Here is a 20,074-nt window from a genome sequence, read left to right on the forward strand (position 1 = left end):
GTAATCCTGTGTATTCGCGGATCGAAGGTATAAACTACAATAGTCTATAGTCTGTACATTCTCGAGTTTGTTCAATGTAGTGTAGTTGGATGTATCGTGTTGCCTCTAACATGCGCGAAGAATGCAGAATACGCACAACTGAGAGTAACATGTACACACGAACTATTCTGAGCTCCTTATCACTTTTAACCAAACGTTTAAGTCATTTTACCACGGTTTTTTTGTCCATTCCCTTTCTTCCTCTTCCTTTCTCCATTTTTTTTCTCATTTAACAATAATTTGTTTTTAATACCAGTATATCAATTCCCTTATCGAAGTTCTTTATTTCTCTCTTTACAAAAATAAGTCTTACAAAATAATTGTTTACCTTTATATTTGCCACCGTAATAATATTCGTATAATAAATATTTCTTTCTTTTTCTCTTAAATGTTAACATAAATGTTCAACAAAGATGTAAAATAAGAAAGAGAGAAGGGGAGCGAGAGGAAGAGAGAGAAATGTTTTATTTCTTTTAGTATTATACATATTTTATGTAGATATCGTAATAGCTTTCATACTTGTACTCTTACATTCTTAAAATGATACTTCAGATTTACTTATTTAGTGATTGTTACATTCTCTCTCTATTGGTCTGGACGACAGTACGAGTATACTTATTGCTACGAGAACATTGCGTATTACTTCGCAAATCTGTATTCAGCGTTGTAGAACGATTTACTTTCTCGGAGCTTAATTCGAGGAACACCATTCTCCTAGTCGCATATATCTGCACTCTATGCCGTGCTTTTGACTGTATCGCTGATTACGTCACGCTGCCAGAAAGCCCGACTGCGGAACAGCGCGCGGAACGCACATAAAGGCGGTAGATAAACGTAAAGGGGCATTGATCGTCCGTCGCTCCTCCATTCACGAAGTTGGCGGTTATGGCTATACTTATGTACTTAGGTGTATATACACCACGTGTGCACACGGACAAGCACTCGTGTGCGTGCACACGCGCGGGGCCTCTCGCGTGTATGGAGCCTCCACGTAGTCACCACCGAGAGCTTGGATACAGCCATGCATGGTCACGGCATATACGTCGGTGAAATCGTTCGGGAACCGACAGAGAAAAAGAGAGGAGAGAAAGAGAGGAGGAGGGGGAGGGAGGGAGGGAGGGAGGGAAAGAGTAGCCGTGACCTTCCGTAAGCCCGCGACCGTAACTCGCGATAAAACGAAAGGGCGATGACGTCACTGTCGGCGATACCCGGTCTGTCGGTCCGACTAGACAAGTACTATGTCGGGAGGGATCAGTGATCCTTGGCATGAAACTAGTTCACTTTTCGTTCATCGGGATGCCAATGATTTGTGAAGTACTAAGAGAGAACTTGTGGGTTAATTTTCATCATTTTAATAAATATACAAAAATTATTAAGCGTTCCTTACATAATACTTTAACATCTTTAGAAATCTAAATTTGTCTTTGTCAAATGTTTAAACGTTGCTACGATCCTATTTGTCTTAATAATCTTTAACTGTTCCCTTGCTTTGTTACTACAATTAACGGTAAATGCATTTTTCAATAATTGATTGCCACTTTCTATCGGGAGTAAATTTTCTCATATCTGAGAAAAAGGGCTGCGCACAACGAAAGAAATGGAAATAGGGAACAGAGAATAAGAATTTCACTTATGTGAAACTGTGTATTCCACAATACATTGCCTTAACTGCCTGTAACGCAGCAAGATGCCTATTTCTAGGTGCAAAAATAATTTATCGCAAAAAAAATATGCTTTTCGCAGTTATGAAATAAATACTAAACAAATATTTTTTCTCGTTAGTGCGACGTCACACATTGAAGACAGTCGTTAATTTTATACGCAGGACCACAAAGTATAATGCAAATCTATACTCAGCATTGTACAATGATTTTACCTTCTCAAAACTTTCTTAAGCACAACAAGTAAACTCAAAGGATCTTTCCATTTTCTTCTCATTGTTACAGCAAACGACCCTAATTTGCCACGTTAAGCGGTATGACTATTTCTAGTTTCCAGGTAAATTCTGGTGAGCCGATTATGTTATACGTTGCCAGGACGGGCGCGAGATTTGTCTCGAACCGGTCTAACCCCTGATGGGTGTCTGAGTGCCATGCAGTAAAATGGAATTACTGCAAGTACGTCGAGAGAAGCGGACACCGTAGCAAACAAGAGAAAGAAAGAAAGGGATAAAACCAGAGACAGGAACACCTTTATGCATTCGTTAACGGGATTAGATTTGCCTCTAATTTAAAAGTTTCAATGCAGATGTTAAAAAAGAAAACAATACAAATCCAGAAGCTTCCAAATCGGATTACATCGAAGCTCGGAAATGGTTAAGTGATTTAAACGTATTTTACTGTCATCTTAAAGTGCGAAAAAGCTCAAGCTTTAATATGAATAACTTTGTGAGCGGACATTAGTTTGACTAAAATATTATATATCTTCGATATAGTCTGTGTTTTCAACGTTTCGATTGAGTACAGTGACAAATGTAGTTACACCGTGCGTTTCGTTTGTTAATTTCCAAATAAAAATGAGGATCACAAATCGTGCTGTTGATCCAGGAATGTTCGTGATATACAGGGCGGGGCACCAATAATCGTTTGCGTGCAAACGAAGGCGCGAAGGACATAACCGAGATACAAGCTCGATATGCCTAGTACAGGCTGATCAGCCGGATAAGATAATGACTAATGCTAATATAGGAAACGACACACGTATGCTCTTTACACACGACGCACTCCATCTCGCGATGCTCTTGCTCCAATTTCGGCCAAAATCCGATGTTTCGTTTCCTTCGAAATATTTTGCGCTTTTTAATATAATTTATATCAATACGGCTATTTTCACGACGCGTCCAATCGCTTTATACGATGGAGTGGACCCTCGAAAACGATTCGTTAAAGGTACACTTTAATTTCGAAATCTATAGGTGATTTCCACGATTGACGTATCTACAGGACACTTGCTTGACGTAGAGAAGAAACACAAGCTAGGATCTGAATCGAAATTTTGTTGCGCAAAGTTTCGTGATATTACGGACGTAACGCGGTAATAAAGAACGCTCGAGGTTACGACTAATCCTTCGCGTGGGTTCCAAGGATAATCGCGCAAGAACCTTTACATATGCATTTTAGGAGACGAAACTCAAGAAGAGGTAACGCGTAGGTTACACGAACGCGGCATTCGAGCCCTCGCCGAGGCGCGCGTCTTGAAAACTTACAACGCGCCCGAAACACGTCTCTTATCGTTCTAGTATCTCGCGCAATGCCGATGTTACATGTTCGTATCGAGTGTCATTAAGTGTGATTATATGGCTCCGCCCGTTCTCGTGTACCCCAAGCCTGCGCGGCGCAAAGGGGGTGAGGTTCTTTCGTGCCGTTCCGAGGTGAAGGGCTGCTCGGTGGTGGCAGGGGGTGAAACTTGCTTCCAGGTCGATACGTAATTTATTGCCATATCCGATATTAGAGTATCACGGATGAAGGGATTGGCCAGGATGATTTGCCTGCGCGAGTTGCGCCTTGAGGAAGACACGGTGTGCACGCGTGTAGTGATTTCCTTCTTCGCCCTTTTCGTTTTGTTCGTTATTCCTGCTGCTTCATCTTGCATATTCGATCCCCATTATCACGAGTACGTTACGCTCACATATACGTTTCTTCCCTTTAATATTGCACGTTACAATTTGTAATTTGTAATCGCGATTAGTAGATGAAATGGTTAATCGATCTCATCTAACGCCAATTGAGAAATCGATCTCTTGCGAAAAACATTTATCGCGACGAGGTAAAATCTTTTTTTTTTCTCACACGTACAAGTTTGACCCAGTTCTCTGATCAACGGGAAATTTATTGATGGTTCAATCGTAGACGAGCGTTCGCCTCTATTTGGATGTGTCCTCGATGCGATGAGTAATTTACGCGAAACGTTGCGATACAGTTAGTAAATGATGTACGATGCACGTATTATTGCGATTGCCGATGGCTATTCGATACTGTACCAATCAAAATCCTTTTCACTTTCTTACTGGATACGCAGGGTGTCCAGTAATCCAGTAATCCTGATAGTACAACAAGTTAGTCGAAGACAAAGGAAAAGCATCCTCTCGTTACTCTTGCCTTTAAATAATTAGACATTTATAACGCATTAAAAGAACGTTTAAATTCAAAGACAAATGTAAATTGGGATGGAATGAAGGTTTATATTGAGAGCAATTTTAAAAAATGAAAAATAGGAGGAAAGCCAATCCAGCATTTTGTGACGTCACATAGCTTCTTGGTTCTATGAATGAAACTAGAAAGAAACTTCCGTTTTCGTCCCCGGAACAGGACTGGGTGTTTCTTCATCTCACTTCCTTGATAGGGAACGAACCGTTGGGCACGCCGGCCCTGTAATTTTTTAATTACGTAAGCGCCTCGCGTAGTCACTCAGATCGGGTGACTTGCAACTGACGCCTGCTCCCTAATTTTTAATAACACCCACGGTAGGAGCATTCTAGGTTTGTGGGCGTTACGAGGACCGTACTTTTCCAACAGGGAAAACAAAAAAATGAAAAAGCGAGAGAGTAAAAGGAAAGGAATGGTGGAAAAATACAACAGCATCATCGAATTGGAGTATCATCACGGCCAATGAAATTATAATGTTCAAGAACTTAGAAATATCATGTAAGAGAATTGGAATCTTTCCACATTTCCGGATGTACTTAAACTACATGATAAATATGATGTGCGAACTTAAGAGATATATTCGGCTAAGACACCTTCCAAATTTTCCAATAAAGTTTTATAAAAGTATGTTGATTATGTTGACAAAACTATGACAAATAAATAAATTGAGCGAGGAAAAATGTGAAAAGGATGTATACATATATTCGGCTGTATAAAAGATTGGTAATACATGTAGGAAGTTGTTGAATATGTTTTGTCATAGAATTAGATAACCATCTATAAATTTTTATCAAACTGTGTTAAACAAATGTAAAAAGGATGTGTAGGCATACTCGGCTATCTAAACGACAGATCTGTGACCTGATATAGTTATCCGTTTAAATAACGAACGGTAATGGAAGGATTAGAAAAAAAGGAACTTGCCAAGTAACGTGCCGTACGATTTTCCCGAATCTTATTTTTTTCGTTGCTATTTTTCCTCAAGTCATGTTCATGAAAGCAGGCTCTTGAAAGACGGAGGAGCGTCAGCTGGTCGAGCAATCCGCGAGCTTTATTATGCACACGATGCGCGCGCTCTAACCGAGGCTTATGAATAAATATCGCGATTTCCGTCGACGAGATCGAAACCCGAACCCGGCATCGACGGCGCGGCAAACACAACGGATCGATAAAAATTCGTCCCGTACAGCCAGGCGCCATAAATATTCCAATAAAGGTCGACTGTGCGTCGTCGAGCCGCCTTCAGAGCGTTTCGTCTCGAATATGCACACAGTCTCTCTTTCCGCGCGTGGCTATATATGTGTGAACACTGTAAAAGAAAGAAGCTGACCCGTTGTCCCACAAAATGAAACGAGAATCGCCGATTCTTATCCTTTTCGCTTGCTGTATTCTTTTTTTCCTGCTATAATAATGTTTCTCGAAGTGCTTCGTGCCCGACGTTTCGCGTCGAGATCGAATAGATTTTAAATTATTTTGCATGTGCGTCAAACGGCTAAAAATCTAAGACTCTTTATTTTCTCTAATTCATCGCTCTTACTTTTCCTACTTTCTTTTCATTTAAATATTTACACTATATATTTATTTATAGAATGAAAGATCAAAAGAGGTACGATAGTGTGTTATGCTTGTAATTATAGTTCATGCCGATTGAAGAATAAAAAAATGCTAGAATAACTAAAATTGTCTTAACTGTCACTACAATCTATATCGATGCAGATATCGAGAAGCAATAAAGAATTATTATCGTTCCTATCAGTATTTGTAGTATGCTTTGGAGCGGGTTAATCCACATACACGTCACGGCCATTTCCCAGTAATCATCGTACATCTTCGTTTATTCGCGAATATATGAAAGCCGGTTGGATACAACGTAGAATTATCCCAGCCGCTAATATTGCGCTATCGACGGCCATTGTTAATGTACTATTTACTCATTGCTACCGTTACAATTGTCATCACGACAGACAGTACGTGGCACTAATTATCGTCACGGCAGCCTATTGTTCCACTTAAAGCCGATTGTTATCGTTACGCAAATTATAGCCAATATAGTTCGCGGACAGTAATGATTTCGCGCCGATATCAATTCCGATGATCGTGCGATAGGCGATAGACGTCAGTTCGATAATTGTAGGACACTGATCGAAAATGATTTAGCTGCGCCAGCAAGATAATTCCTTTTTAAATTAAGAAAGTTGGTGTACGTGTGATAAATATGTTTTTGTATGCTTCAAATATATGTTAATTGAATGTACAGTACACTGATGAATTAAAAGTGTATATATATATATATATAATGAATATTTAAAAAGAATAAAATATACTGTGAATAAGCAAAATATGTAGAAAGAAAAAAAATTAATAATAAATGCTGAAAATAAATATAATAAAAGTTATAAGGAAGATACCAAAAGAACAAAAATATAAAACAATGTTTTTTTGAAAAAAATCTTAATTCACATTCATCATTATTAAAAGCACATCAAAGTTTCTAGTAAGATACAGCATATGAATCAGAAATAAGTTACAACACGCAAGTGTAATCGATATTGGCTTTTCTTCCTAAAAAAAATTAGATCAACGAGCTCGGTATAAAAATACGAAGCGATCGACCTGAAGACGTTTACGGATGTCAGTGCACAGTAATAGAATACTTGACGATAGCGGCATTGACTGCGCAATCGGTGACTATAATTAAGGAGATGGGGAAAAATGGGAGCGAGCGAGCGAGAGAGAGAGAGAGAGAGAAGAGAGGAAGGACTAAAAACTATATAAGTACTGTGAAGCGCACTTTGCCAGGTATAAATCACCGTGACGGGAAAAATCACTTACCGCAAACATGTAAATTAACAACGTATCGAAGAAACAGTGCCTCGTAAAAGTGACGGACGTTCATTCGGAGTTCACTCTCTCTCATACGGATAAACGCTAAGCAGTGTTTGTTCGCATGATCGATATCGGGGATCATTAAATTGCAATTGTGAATAAAGTCGTTCAGGGTTGGAACGGCAGGTAGGTATCTTTGATCATAATTATCTATTTCTGTTTATATAAATCACGGAGGATCAATTAATGTGCGGCGGAAAAAAAAGGGGGGATGGTGAGGATGGAACAAGCAAGCGAGAGAACGGAAAAGAGAACGATAACATACGCTGTTTTATAATACGTGCTTGCGATCTTAAATCAACGTCTTTTACTTCAGCTGAAGATAAATCTTGTCGCATTCGACATGGCTTAATAAATATACAATTGTGTGCATAGAAACGGAGCGTTTTGCTGGTCCAGGATTACTTTTACGATCGATGAGCGCGTCACCGGTATTACCTGTTAAACGATAAGTACCAGTATAGTGATAGTAGAGGGATTAATAAATGGCCGTGGGCATTTATTAAATTACAGTCCGATTTATGTCTCATACGCTGTACTCATGTATAAATTTTAATGGAACTATTTTTGCGAGATAATTCACGAATGAAACAAGAAAAATTATCATAATAATTACATGAATGATATTTCAGTTTGAAGAGACAGAAAGGGAAAAAATAATTGCAGAATGTTCGATAGTTATTGATACAGCACTCGTGTGTAGATAGAGTGGATTAAACTTGTGAGAAGAAATGTCATTTTGCATTTGTCAATTTTCATAATAATTAATAATTAATAAATATCCTTAAATATGCGTGTGTCTACACGAAGAGTCTAGCGCAGAGTGTTAATTACGTAATTTTTATCTGAGCGGAAATGTGAAAAATGAAAAATTTCTATGCTTTACAAAAATGCGTAACCAATGCTATTCCTTTTAAAGTAATTCAGAATCAAAAAGTCCTTTCAGCATCAAAAAGGCAGGTAAAGCTAGACTTTCTCTCTTCGAATATCAGATTCTCACCCACCTCTCATTCTTGTTGTTTATCAAACATTAAACAGGGATGACAAGACATCTAAGGAGCAACCGGGTCGGAATCTGAACCTTACGAGGGAACGTAGGGAACTACCTTTGCCTAATGTCGGACGCCTTTAGGTAAAGGGGAAGGGGAATGAGGACCTCCCATTGCATGGAGATTATCACTACGTAAGCAGGGAAGGGTAGTTTTTAATATTGTATGTGACAGAAATAAAATGTTATTTTTTTAAACTTTTCTGTTAATAAATAACGTTTTAATAAATAATGACCGAAAGTCATTAATAGATTAAAATTCATTCAGGACTATGATAGCATATAAAGATCAAGATCAAAATCAAGATCATTAAGGAAAGATCCTCATCTTCATCTTTACCAGTTCTTATTCCAGACTTTTTATTCTTTAGGTATAAGGATTGCTCTTCTTTATCCCGAATTGTCCTTTTCTTAAGGCATCACAAGAATGATCACAAGCGTTCAGAGAAATAATTCTTTTTATTTAGACATTAAAGTTTCAATCAATATTAAAATGTGATTTTTGGCTGATTTACGATGGTGGAAAGTAAAAACCAATAATGTAAACTATTCTTTTATTAATCTGGATTCGTTAATGTTTTATATTTATGTATTCATTTATTTTACTAATATTTTAAAAATATCAATAAAAACACGTAAGTACATTCTAAATAAACTTATAATAAAATTTGTTATTTTAAATAAAAACATTTCTGTATTTATTTATTTATTTTCAAATTATTTTTTGCTCAAAGTACTAATGAATAAATATGAATTATTTATCGACTGCTTTAACTAATTTTGTTAATTTACACACATTTTTGTATGCGTCCCCAGAATTTTTGATCTGTAAGTTATAGTTTAAAAAATTTTTATATGATGATTTTATCGATTTAGGCCGTTTGATATTTTGGCTAAAAAAAAACGTACTTAATTATAAAATAATTTCTATTTCATGTGGATACGTAATTATGACATCTAATGCAATATTCAAAGAAATATTTATCATAATTTAATTTAATAACTTTTTTTTCAGTACATAGATAAGAAATGTATAAAATTATAATATATATATTTCTTTGAATAGTCCTAGCGGAATATTTACTTAAATAAATATTTAGATAAATGAAAAAAATAATAGTTTTATTAAATCAAATTAATGATTCTTGTATCTAATAAATGTGTTTATATTTAGTAAATATTCCACTAGGATTATTCAAAGAAACATCTATTAAAATTCAGAAAATTTTTTTTTCACGTACATTGGACTTTCTTCTTTACTTATAATAATTTTTGTAATTTTTTAAATCGTTATAAAATAATTGTTAATTAACAAATATAATAAACCCAAACAAAAATATTACGGTTTTTACTTTGCAACTGCCTATCATGAAAAAAACAGTGACGTAGCGTGGAGGCGAAATTACCTAAAAAAAAACTAGCACAGCACAGAACATGTTAATAAAAAATTAAGCATCCGTGCTACTCTTTTTCTGATAGCCCAGTGAGTTCTATTCTTTCTTTTTGTTTTTAGTCACAAACTACTTTCAGAAGTACCCAAAACGATCATTTTTTTCCTTGTTTTAAAGAGGGAAAATTTTAGAAACACATTCAGGTGATGTCTCTAAACTTGCAATAATCCTCCATTTTCTATATTCATTCAGCGCCAAGACAGTCCAGCATTACACGTCATTGAGTAATGCAGATTTTACATTGCAAAAAAATGTTTCAACAGCATTATTTTAATTAAAAATAATCTTATTGATTTGACAACGGTATTAATGAAATAAATAAAATGTTATTAAAGCAAGAGCATAAGTATTTATTTTATTAATGGTGTTATTGCATTAACAAAATTATTTTCAATTAAGATAATACTATTGATTTAACACGGAATTGCTGAATGGTAAAATATTTTTTTGAGTGATATTATACAATTTATTTCAGGGCATCAAGTCTTCACCGAATCAGTATCTCATTCGCAAAGATCTATCCGCAGCGAGCGCCATGACGCAAGTGCAAGCGTCTCGGTCCGGTAGCGTCTCTTATTAGCTGCTAAGGCGTCGCGACGCCCCTTGGTTGCAGAAAAATCCGTGAGATGGAGACGCCCGTAAAGCTGTGAGCTTTGAGAATGAAATGCGGGAAAAACAATAGCAAGGTATCACAATCGACGCGTTGCCTGGAAATTTGTGTTTAAAAGTGTTATTTTCCGTTATTGGTTCATAAGAGCGGCCCGGCGATTAATTAAAACTTCCATTAAAATTTATAATTATCAATCCTAAAAAACTATCATATGTATAAGCTTGACGTACAAGTGAACGAGATCATTGAGCGTTAAATTATGTTTTCAGTTAGAAGTGATCAGCTGCATTATAACAGATGATAAATGATTTAAACTTTGAAACAATTTTGTGTTATATTTTATTGGTAAATACGCGTTAAATAAATGTTGATTATTAACAGTCAATTATTTAATTTTCTGATTGTATAGATATAATTAGGATTGGTAAAGATCACGTTTAGATGCTTAATCGATGCTTTTAAAAAATAATTTTAAAACGCGTATAAAACTTAAAAAAAAACACTTTTAAAAAACATTTTGAAAAACTTTTTTTTAATTAATAATTATATTTTTTATACTTATAGAAAGATTTAAATTATAAATATTTTGTTATTAAAAATGTGAAATATATAAAATATTGTATTATATTAATTAAAAATGGCTTTATTTTCTCGAACATAAAATTTATGTATCAATAATAATATTGCACTTATCACTCAATATTGATAGCGTTCTAGAGCGATATTTAAGCGATATAGAAAATATCCACAAACATGTTCGTTATCTTTCTGTTGGCACATCAAATAAAGGATATATCTGTACATAATTTGACACAATTGTATAAGTATAATTGCATCGTAGGCACGGTTGTACAAAATTATAGCGTGATTATATCTCGGTCTTTTAAAATATAAATGACTTGATAATTTTATCATGTCATTTAGAGATTAGTAGACAGCAACTGTGACAATTAACGACGGCAAAATATTATTTTGCTCAAGTTGGTCGCAGAGGACACAATTCGCCGAAATTTCTCTGTCCTCTGGCATTATTCCATCTAAAATAATAATCCCTATCTGTTTCTCTAAATTTATTAATAGCTAGGAGATTATTTTGTTTCCGTATAACTCGCGCGTGATTCCTAAAATCGTGTTCACCGGGAGAAGAAGCGTATACGTTCATCGAAATCTCTCTCTCTCTCTCTCTCTCTCTCTCTCTCTCTCTCTCTTCTCTTTTTGTCTCTTTCGTGAAACATTGACCTGTGCATTATCTCGCATCCGCTTGCACTTGAAGTGCATCCATCCCGTTGTCAAGGGAATACAAAGAGATTCAATACGATAGGCTCCTAAGTGGAGAACGAAGTGAATGGTGGGCGAGGCGAAAGAAGATGCATGAAGAAGGGATGGTTCATCGGTACGTCTGTAGTCAAAATCGCCGGAAAGGAAGGTGTCACCCAGGTTTTCCGTGAATTTCCACACGTTTCTTTCCGCGCACCCGGTGCGCCCCACTCTTACTTTGCATTCCTTTTCCATCCTCCTTCCCCTACCCCGGTTTCAATCCCTGTTCCACTCGAGAATCTTCTCCGCCCTGCGGAGCGGCCACCCTCTCGCGGAATGCCCAGAGATCGCGAGAAAGAGAGAGGAGGGGGGGGGGGGGAGGAAGGAGGGTCGAAGTGAAGAGATGGTGGAGAAAAGGCCGAAGGTGGATGCCAGGCGGGGTAGGTGCCGACTCTGAGCATAGCTAACTAGCTGAATCTGAATCAATACTTACTTCCGCCCCCCCAAGCACTTCACCCTCCCCTATCTTCCTGCATCCCTCTGTATACCCGCGTCTTCTCCGTTCATCCACCGACATGAGTCGAAGGGATCCGAGGGGCATACTCTCTCCAGTTCCTTCATCCCCAAGGTGTCTCGTCGCTCTCTCCTTTCTACTCCGCTTCCGCTTCGCGAGAATAGCGTTCGCAATAGTTGCGATGTCGATGCTTGATCAGCTCCCCTCAATTCACGCTTTCATGATCCGCATGTTGTGTCGATTCAATTCGCGAGTTGTTTGATTGTCATATTTTGTAGTCTACCGAGCGAAAGATCGCCAATCATTATTTACTTTGGCGGTCATATATTTTATATTAGATATTAGATTCTCTATAGATTAGAAATTATTTCTTTAGCTCCTCGCTCTCTAGAAATTAATGTCACTTTAGATTGTAAGAAATATTTGTAATTTTAAGCGAAAATAAAGCAACAAATGATTTTCTGCTATTTATTTGTTCACACATATGTTTATTATTTTAAAATTAGTGGCTGTATATACGTTTACATCGTACATTTAGGCCGCGTTCAGTACTTCAAATTCGACTTTCAATTATTTAGGCTTCTTGGTGTAAATCAAGATGTAGATGGTTTAGGCTTGGTGTAAACTAAGTGTAAGATGATAAACCTATTTTCTCCATGGTCAGGCTTAGTTTTTAGGTCGACCTAAAATATAGGTCAGGCTGCAAAATAGGTATCTCAGTGTAAACTTAGTCTAAGACTACGTATTAAAAAATGTTAAAATTTCAATTAAAAACAATATGCCACCATTATTATTATTAAATCGTTATTAATATAAAATTATTTATTATTATAAAATTATTATTATAATTCAGTTCAATTATATTCTGTTACATCGTGATTTAAATAATAATTATTATTTACATAAGCAAAATTCCATATATGATTTAATATTCATTCTGTATTGATACATTCATCAATTTAAATCGTTAACGGTAATTTTACTTTCCGTTCGTAACATTTCAAGACAAGATGTCTCAATGCTCTTACAAGCTTCTAACGATCTTTCAACTTTAAAATTGGTAGCATTCACTATCCGATGTGCTCGATGTCTCGATAGGGAAGCCATTCTGAGGGGATGTTTCCCCTACGGTTCCATAGTATTACCTTCCACAGTTTTACGACACTATTCTACTACACATTTAAGATTCGAGTCTTACGTTTTAAGCAAAACGTATAGGGGGATTTCAGAAAAGTAGATTTCAGTTTTATTTAAAAACTTAACACATGGCACAATTGTATAAGATTTTATTGAAATTTAAAAATAGAAAATTGTAAGAAATTATAAAGTTATGAAAACATGATAAAATAAGATTCAAAACTGTTATTATTATGTAATTAAACAAATTTAATTATAAAATAATTTATTTGCAACTTTTGATGCCCTCTCCCCTGCTTTCACGGATTAGTATTTTTAGTTGAAGCTCTTGCTGATAGATATCGTTTAAAATAAACTACAAAGCAGCATTCATGGAGGAAAACTAATGTTAACGATAAGTGAGAGAGCATGCCAATGAAAACCAAAATGAGTTAGAGATGACACAATACGATGATGCGACCAAAATAATAGATTAAATCAATGTAGACAAAACATATATCCAAAGTCCATTAATCTCTATCAAGATTTGGCTCGGTTAAACCGGAATGTCATGAGATACTAAAATAAATTAGCAGGTTAATTTAAAGGATTTCCAGTCCATCCTCCATACCAATAAAATAATTCATCAATCATCACTTCTTTAAATTATAATTCAGCATAATATTGAGTAATTACTTAGTAACATTCTTAAACTCTGTTATTAAATTATTAAAAATACTTCAAATAATAAAGAAAATATATATTTTTAAATTTATCTACAGTTATTTATATATATGTGTGTGTGTGTGTGATTGCATTTATGAGATGAGTACTTTCTCCCTTTGAAAAAAGTACTGACTAATCGTGAGTCTGTGAATATCTGAAAATCTACGATTACAATTTGCATCAGAAAAATCGAGAATTCTCGCAATCACGAAACGACGTTATGGGCTCTCGCGCGTGTTCATATTTGCGTCTCGAGGTCGTCGTCGTCGGGGGTGGTCGGTGAGCGGCGGAGGGAGGTGCGGAGGGAGGTGAATGCAGTCAAAACTTGGTATTCGCGCGACGCGCGGCAGAAAGAGGGAAGGCGTAGGTGAGATTACAACAAAATCCGTGGCAGAGTCGCCGTCGTTGCCAAAATGAGGAAAATTTAAAAATCTCTCTCTCCGCGACTTCTTACTTTCCTCTCAACATCCAGGCGCAATTGTCTTAAAAAAAAAATAAAAAAAAATAAAAAAAAAAAAATAAAAGCAAGAAGAAAGAAGACGTGTGCGAAAAATGCATAAGACAATTTCACGTTGTATATTACTCTAACATATATACGCTCCTACGACAGTTGGTCTATTGTAATGATGGCGGCACAACTTTTTTTTTTTCCTCTATAGTTATCGCGTCAATAATTAATACGCCGCGATACGTCGGTGAAATATTATCGTAGATGCTACCAACGAGACAATTATACTCCCGATACTCCGCGTACTTGCGAGGCGCACTCCAAAGAACGGAGCGTTCGCATCTTGTTTTTTTAATGTCACGATCTCGATCGTTGTTGCAGAAAATATTACGTACGTCGTTTCCTAACCCGTAGTTTGTACAGCGTCGTCGTCCATGCTTTCGCGTCCCCTCGCGTCCCCTCGCGCGTCGCGACGCCGCGCCGTACCGCGGCGTGGAACGACCGAACGCGCGCGGGTTCCGTGGATATTATAATTCCCCGGGTTGTGAGGCGCGGGCTAATTGTGTAGCGTGGGTGTGAATATGGTTTATAGTTCGGCAGAGAGGCTGGCCGCGGGCCAGACGAACGGGCTCACGTGACGTCACGCGACGGAAATACTCGACCGGGCTAATTAGGCGAGGCACCTCTGCTCCTATGCTCGAGCGCGAGCGGAACCCATGCGCGTCGCGACGCCGATGATGCCGTTTCGAAATCGTGCGTTAGTTTATGCCGATGTCGGAGGTTTATGTCAATAGGTGATGTCAGAAGATCGACTGGTTAAAGAGTTTCATTCTGAGCGTGTCTCTACAGATCGATCAGATCTGTCTGTTTAAGTTGCGCCGGATGCTACTGTAGGCGATAACACGAGAAAAAATATCACTGGGCACTGTCGAGAATCGAATCTAGCTTTTTCGTTTTTCAAGCAACTACTTCATTATTTAGCTCTGACTACTTCTATTTTCATAGGTACCTGTTTCATCTTGTAGCGTTTTCCCTTGGCTGTATTAGTGCACAGTGAGTGCATATTAAAGTTATTTGTACTTATTTAATTTCAGTATAAAAAATGCAAATATTTCGAATTACAAAATATTTTACTTAACGGTATATATGAAACATACATCTTTACGTCAATTTGTGTATAACGATTTTGATACACACTTAATGTGCAGCCAAGGGAAAATGTTATTATATCGTTTTCAAAAAGATAATGTCTTAGATATTGCCTCAGAATTCCGTGGAGGAATAAAAATTCGATAGAGAATACTGTAAGAGAATTAGACAGTAGTATAGGATAATCAACTGTTCGGTGCCATTTTCTTGTGATATTCCTGAATTCTTTTACTTTATCTGCTATATAACTTTTTTTCAGAGTTGGCAAGTAATGTGTTATTTGCAACGTCGTTACCGTTACAAGTTACTTTTTTCGGTAACAAATGTAATTCGGTAATGACGTTACATTTTCTTCCGAGTAACGTTCATGGTAACCCAATTACATTTTTGGAGTAACGGTAATGATTTCACTAGTTACTTTCATCATTACTTTATTTCTACGTTTTAAAAGTTTAGTAACTATAGCCCTAGAAAATTGAGATGAAATATTAACAGTCTGATTGGCTGTCTAAATCACGACGCCTTTTTTTCATTATATTCACACGTACAGACTAACTCAGATATAATCTTTACAGTATATTTAATTTTTTAAAATAAAACTTTTTCTGTGTCATATCTCACAAATTAAATATGTGTATGTAATGCAGATTACAAAAAAATCTGCATATAATATTCTATTAGTGTTAAGAAAAAAAAGTTACGAAAATGTAACGAATCGTTACATTTTTTGAGTAACGATAACGGTAACGAGTTATTTTTATGAGGTAACATTGCTAACCCTGCTTTTTTTTTTTTAAGGAAAGTTCGAATGTGTATATTTGGTCAATTAGAAATGAGCACGTCTCGGAGTAAGAAATAGAGAAGACTTGTTGCGTAAAGTTAGGAAATATCAAATCAAGTGTGATATGATTCATAAATTTCGAGTAAATAAAATAAACGCTGTTTGTTGCAAATAATACATATATATTATAGATTACTGGAGTAACTTATACGAAAAGAGTTAAATCACACAATAAGGCAGGCAACAACAGTGAGCTTAGTGAGCTCTAAAATATATTGGAGCAAGCATTTCCTATACTAAAATTTCCTATAGAAAACTGCAGCCCGGACGGAGAAAAGGAAGGTAAATACAATATTGGTTTTTCTACTTACAGTAGTAAAATAGCGCACTAGCCGATCAATGAACCTTTGACACAAAATACTAACTTTGCATTACAGTGTCCTTATCTAAGAATTAAGACACCCCCATTCTTCAATTGCTCACTCTAGTATTTTATAGAGCTCACTGGAATGGATCTCAGATTTCTAGAGAAACCATACACTTCGAAATCAGAATCGTGAATCTTTTAGATCCTAGAATTCTAATAGCATGCGCGATTTCAGTGAACACAGTTATAAGTGGGATCGTAACCAATAAGCAATCGTGAGGAAATCGAAGTAATATAAGATATTATGATACGAGAAAGTATGACAAGGAAATACTGCCACAATGATTGAACAATCGATAAATAAATTTGAGGACGAGTGTATAAGAAACACGAAAGACAGTTGTGTAAACAGTAAACACTTAATTTTGTTGTTACTTTAAAATGTTTCCGTGTAATTTGTAGAATCTGGACTCATGCAAAATATATACTTTCTCTTACCAACCGAAGATATGTTGCAATGTCGATCCTGGATTCTTTGGCAAACTTCGATTACCGTGAATAATTTCTTTCTATCAGATTTATCGCTTAGCATTTCTATGATCGTCAGATATTGAAAAGAGTAATAATTTTATTCAGTTATGAGATATATGCAGCCTTTCGAGATAATTTACATTCACGTGGTACAAAGTGATATGGTCGCAAATTTGTTGAGAACAAAACTTTTTTCTGGCTAGGATTAATATTCTAGCTAGGAGTTGGAGCTAATTATATTATTAGATTACATGAAGGAATTACATTCTTGCGCGACTTCCGCGCTACGCCTGGACGTGAAAGTATTGGCTGAGTGGAGGTCTGATTGAAACTTATACAATCGGCCTGGCGTTATACGACGAGTATATGGGTTCGTTCGATGCGTGTCACACGCTACGGCAGACGGAAATAAATCTTACGCGGCCATTACGCGCGCGTCCCGACGGACACTAATCACGTCCGCTAAACCACGGAGACCCTAATTAACCAACGCCCAATCGCCATTTCCTCGACAGCCAACAAAGTTCAATTCTGCTGCTCGCGCAACTCCGGCGCGATTGGGAGCCCACGCATTTAATTTGCATCGGGAACGGCGCGCACTCTTTTCTCCGGCTAGCACGAGCTGTGTAATTAGCGTTGCATAGCAATTAACTGTGAATCGAGCGTGCGTGCGTGCATACATGAGGCTTGGGACGGTAAAAGAGGGCGAAGGAGAATGAAAGAGGTAAAGGAAGATGACGACAGGCGGAGGTATGCACCTCTTTCTCTCTCTTTCTCCCCCCCCTCCCCCCATCTCTCTCTCTCTCTCTCTCTCCTTCTTCTCTTCACTGGAACAATGTAAAGCGCGTGTAAACGGCGCAAATATGAGGGGTGGGCAAGCGGGCGTGACTGCGTTAAGTCAAGTTAAGTCGAGGTTAACTCCCTTAATTACTCAGATTTAATCAGCGCCCCGATGTGTGTACACACACCGCTCTGGCATAACTAAACGGGCACGGACGTGAAGAAAAGATACGACGTTGGAAGAAACGGAAAGAGAGAGAGAGAGAGAGAGGGGGGAATGAGAGCGAGAAGGAAGTACATGAAGAAGGTACAAGGAAGAAGGAAAGAAACGGCTGGAGGGAGATCGGACAAGACGCTTCGCTACTCATGATGCACCATACGCGCGAGGTGTCGATGGTGTGCGCCTGTATATGTGTGTGGGAGATCGTACCTCATGTGCGGGGTGTTCGCACGGAATGGAAGTGGAAGGGCCTGCTTGCTTGCTTACTTAACGAAGATTAATCGCGCTTAAACCAACCGCGCACGGGCGCGGAGCATAGCGGCGCGCGGACCTCGTCGCCGAGGCAGATTCTCACGTGGTAACACGTGACCTCGCGAAATTTTGATCGCAACTGTGATCGCAAGAACGGGATAGTTTCTCGAGATAGTTCCGCGAGGATCAATGAGGAAATGATAACGAAAGAACAATTCTAGTAGTCAGAACGGTATATCGATGAATTTAATTATACGCATTTTTATTTTTAAAAATATGGTCATAACGCAGACCTGCATTATTAAAAAATTTAAAATAATTTTGCTCGGTTAGTGATGTTACAGTCCAGACGCGGTCCTGAAAAGGAAATGAAAGGGATATCACTGCAGAGAACTCACACTAAAGCCATTCAGCGCTGCGCGATCACACACGGACGTAACTTTCCTTGTGTGAGTATTCCTTCCATCTCTTTTTCGATGAAGTCGCGTCTCAATTCTGGCACAGCTGATAAAGCCAGCACTGGTTCTCCCTGATGACCAAACGACGTACCAGACGCCAAAACGATCAACGCCGCGTTCGATCAACCTGCAGGCAGACGGCAAGATATGGACATATCGAGAGAGGAAGGAATGCTGATGCCATTGATGAAGATTAATAGCATATGCAGGACTTGATGTATCGTTGCTAATTGTTAAGCGACACCGCAAAATTCGACCTAGCATCGAGAATTAAAGTGATAAATATGTGCCGCGAGTACGATGAGTTAGTACGCTCGCTGTGTGGGAAAGTTAACTCCCTGGTCGTATAGTACAGATATCTTGCAAAATGACTCGCGCGTAATAATAATATAAATATAAGAATATAGTACGAAAAGAGAAGAAAAAGTAAGGTAAAAGGTATTCTACTACTCGTTGCGTGAATCAATATGTAAAATGTGATGTTTATATGAGCCGAGAATTAAAAGCGGTGATTACGTTTCCCTTTTCTCATATAGCTCAGAGTTAAAGTGATAACCTGATGAATTATTACAAATAAAAATTTTTGCCAAAAACCAAAGATTAAGGACTGCCAAAACCTTAATTAACCTCATTAAGAGTGGTGTTATTTCAATGTTTATGGTTATTATAGATGGTTAGAGGCTTAACGATTGAAATTGTGTGACGATTTCCGTTTTTACCTGAAAAATATCTATTGATTCTATGACTGTATATTTTAGAAAAGAATTTTAGGTAGAAAAAAAAGAATTAAAAGAAACAAATTTTGTCAATGTATTCCATTAATAAAGAATAGACACCTGTATCCGATTACTTTTGTTCACTACCATTTTTTCTTTCATTGGTTTTTTTCTTTCAAGTAAGATGAATGAGAAAAATTGAAATGGAAAGGGAGGAAAAGGGAGTTTCCTTCCCTTAGAAATCTTTAGTAGGCAAGTTTTTATCATTATCTTTTTCATAGATCTTATTCTTTTTCATAGATGAATTATGAAGTTCTTTGTAGAAATATAACATTTTTTCATAAGAAAGCGGTAATTCAGAAATAGAGTTCAAAAAGATTCAGAAAGATCAAAAGTCTTTTAAAAGATACCTGCAAATCTGTGTGCGCGCGCGTGTGTATGTGTATGTGTGGGTGTGGGGGTGTGTGTGTGTGTGGGTGTGTGTGTGTGTGTGTGTGTGTGTGTGTGTAATGCAGTCAGATTTGCAGGTAACCTTTTCTTCCTGTATAATTTTAAGGCAACACGCTTATTTATGTTATTT

The 20,074-nt window shown here is 37.2% G+C and overlaps 1 long non-coding RNA gene across 5 annotated transcripts in view; it reads right to left on the reverse strand.

The window, feature by feature from the left end:
- Positions 1–5,139: 5,139 nt before the first annotated feature.
- Positions 5,140–20,074, reverse strand: part of LOC147908200 (uncharacterized) — a 160,809-nt gene continuing 145,874 nt past the window's right edge. For 4 of the 5 annotated variants that reach the window (XR_015546521.1, XR_015546522.1, XR_015546519.1 and 1 more), the window contains exon 4: positions 5,140–12,633. This is a non-coding gene — a long non-coding RNA (uncharacterized LOC147908200). Of the gene's footprint in view, positions 12,634–16,206; positions 18,906–20,074 lie in introns of those variants that run through there. The other variant, XR_015546524.1, reaches the window with a different exon arrangement.

This window comes from Acromyrmex echinatior, chromosome 10 (assembly GCF_024713525.1).
Source record: "Acromyrmex echinatior isolate Ae372 chromosome 10, ASM2471352v2, whole genome shotgun sequence".
NCBI classification, from domain to species: Eukaryota; Metazoa; Arthropoda; class Insecta; order Hymenoptera; family Formicidae; genus Acromyrmex; species Acromyrmex echinatior.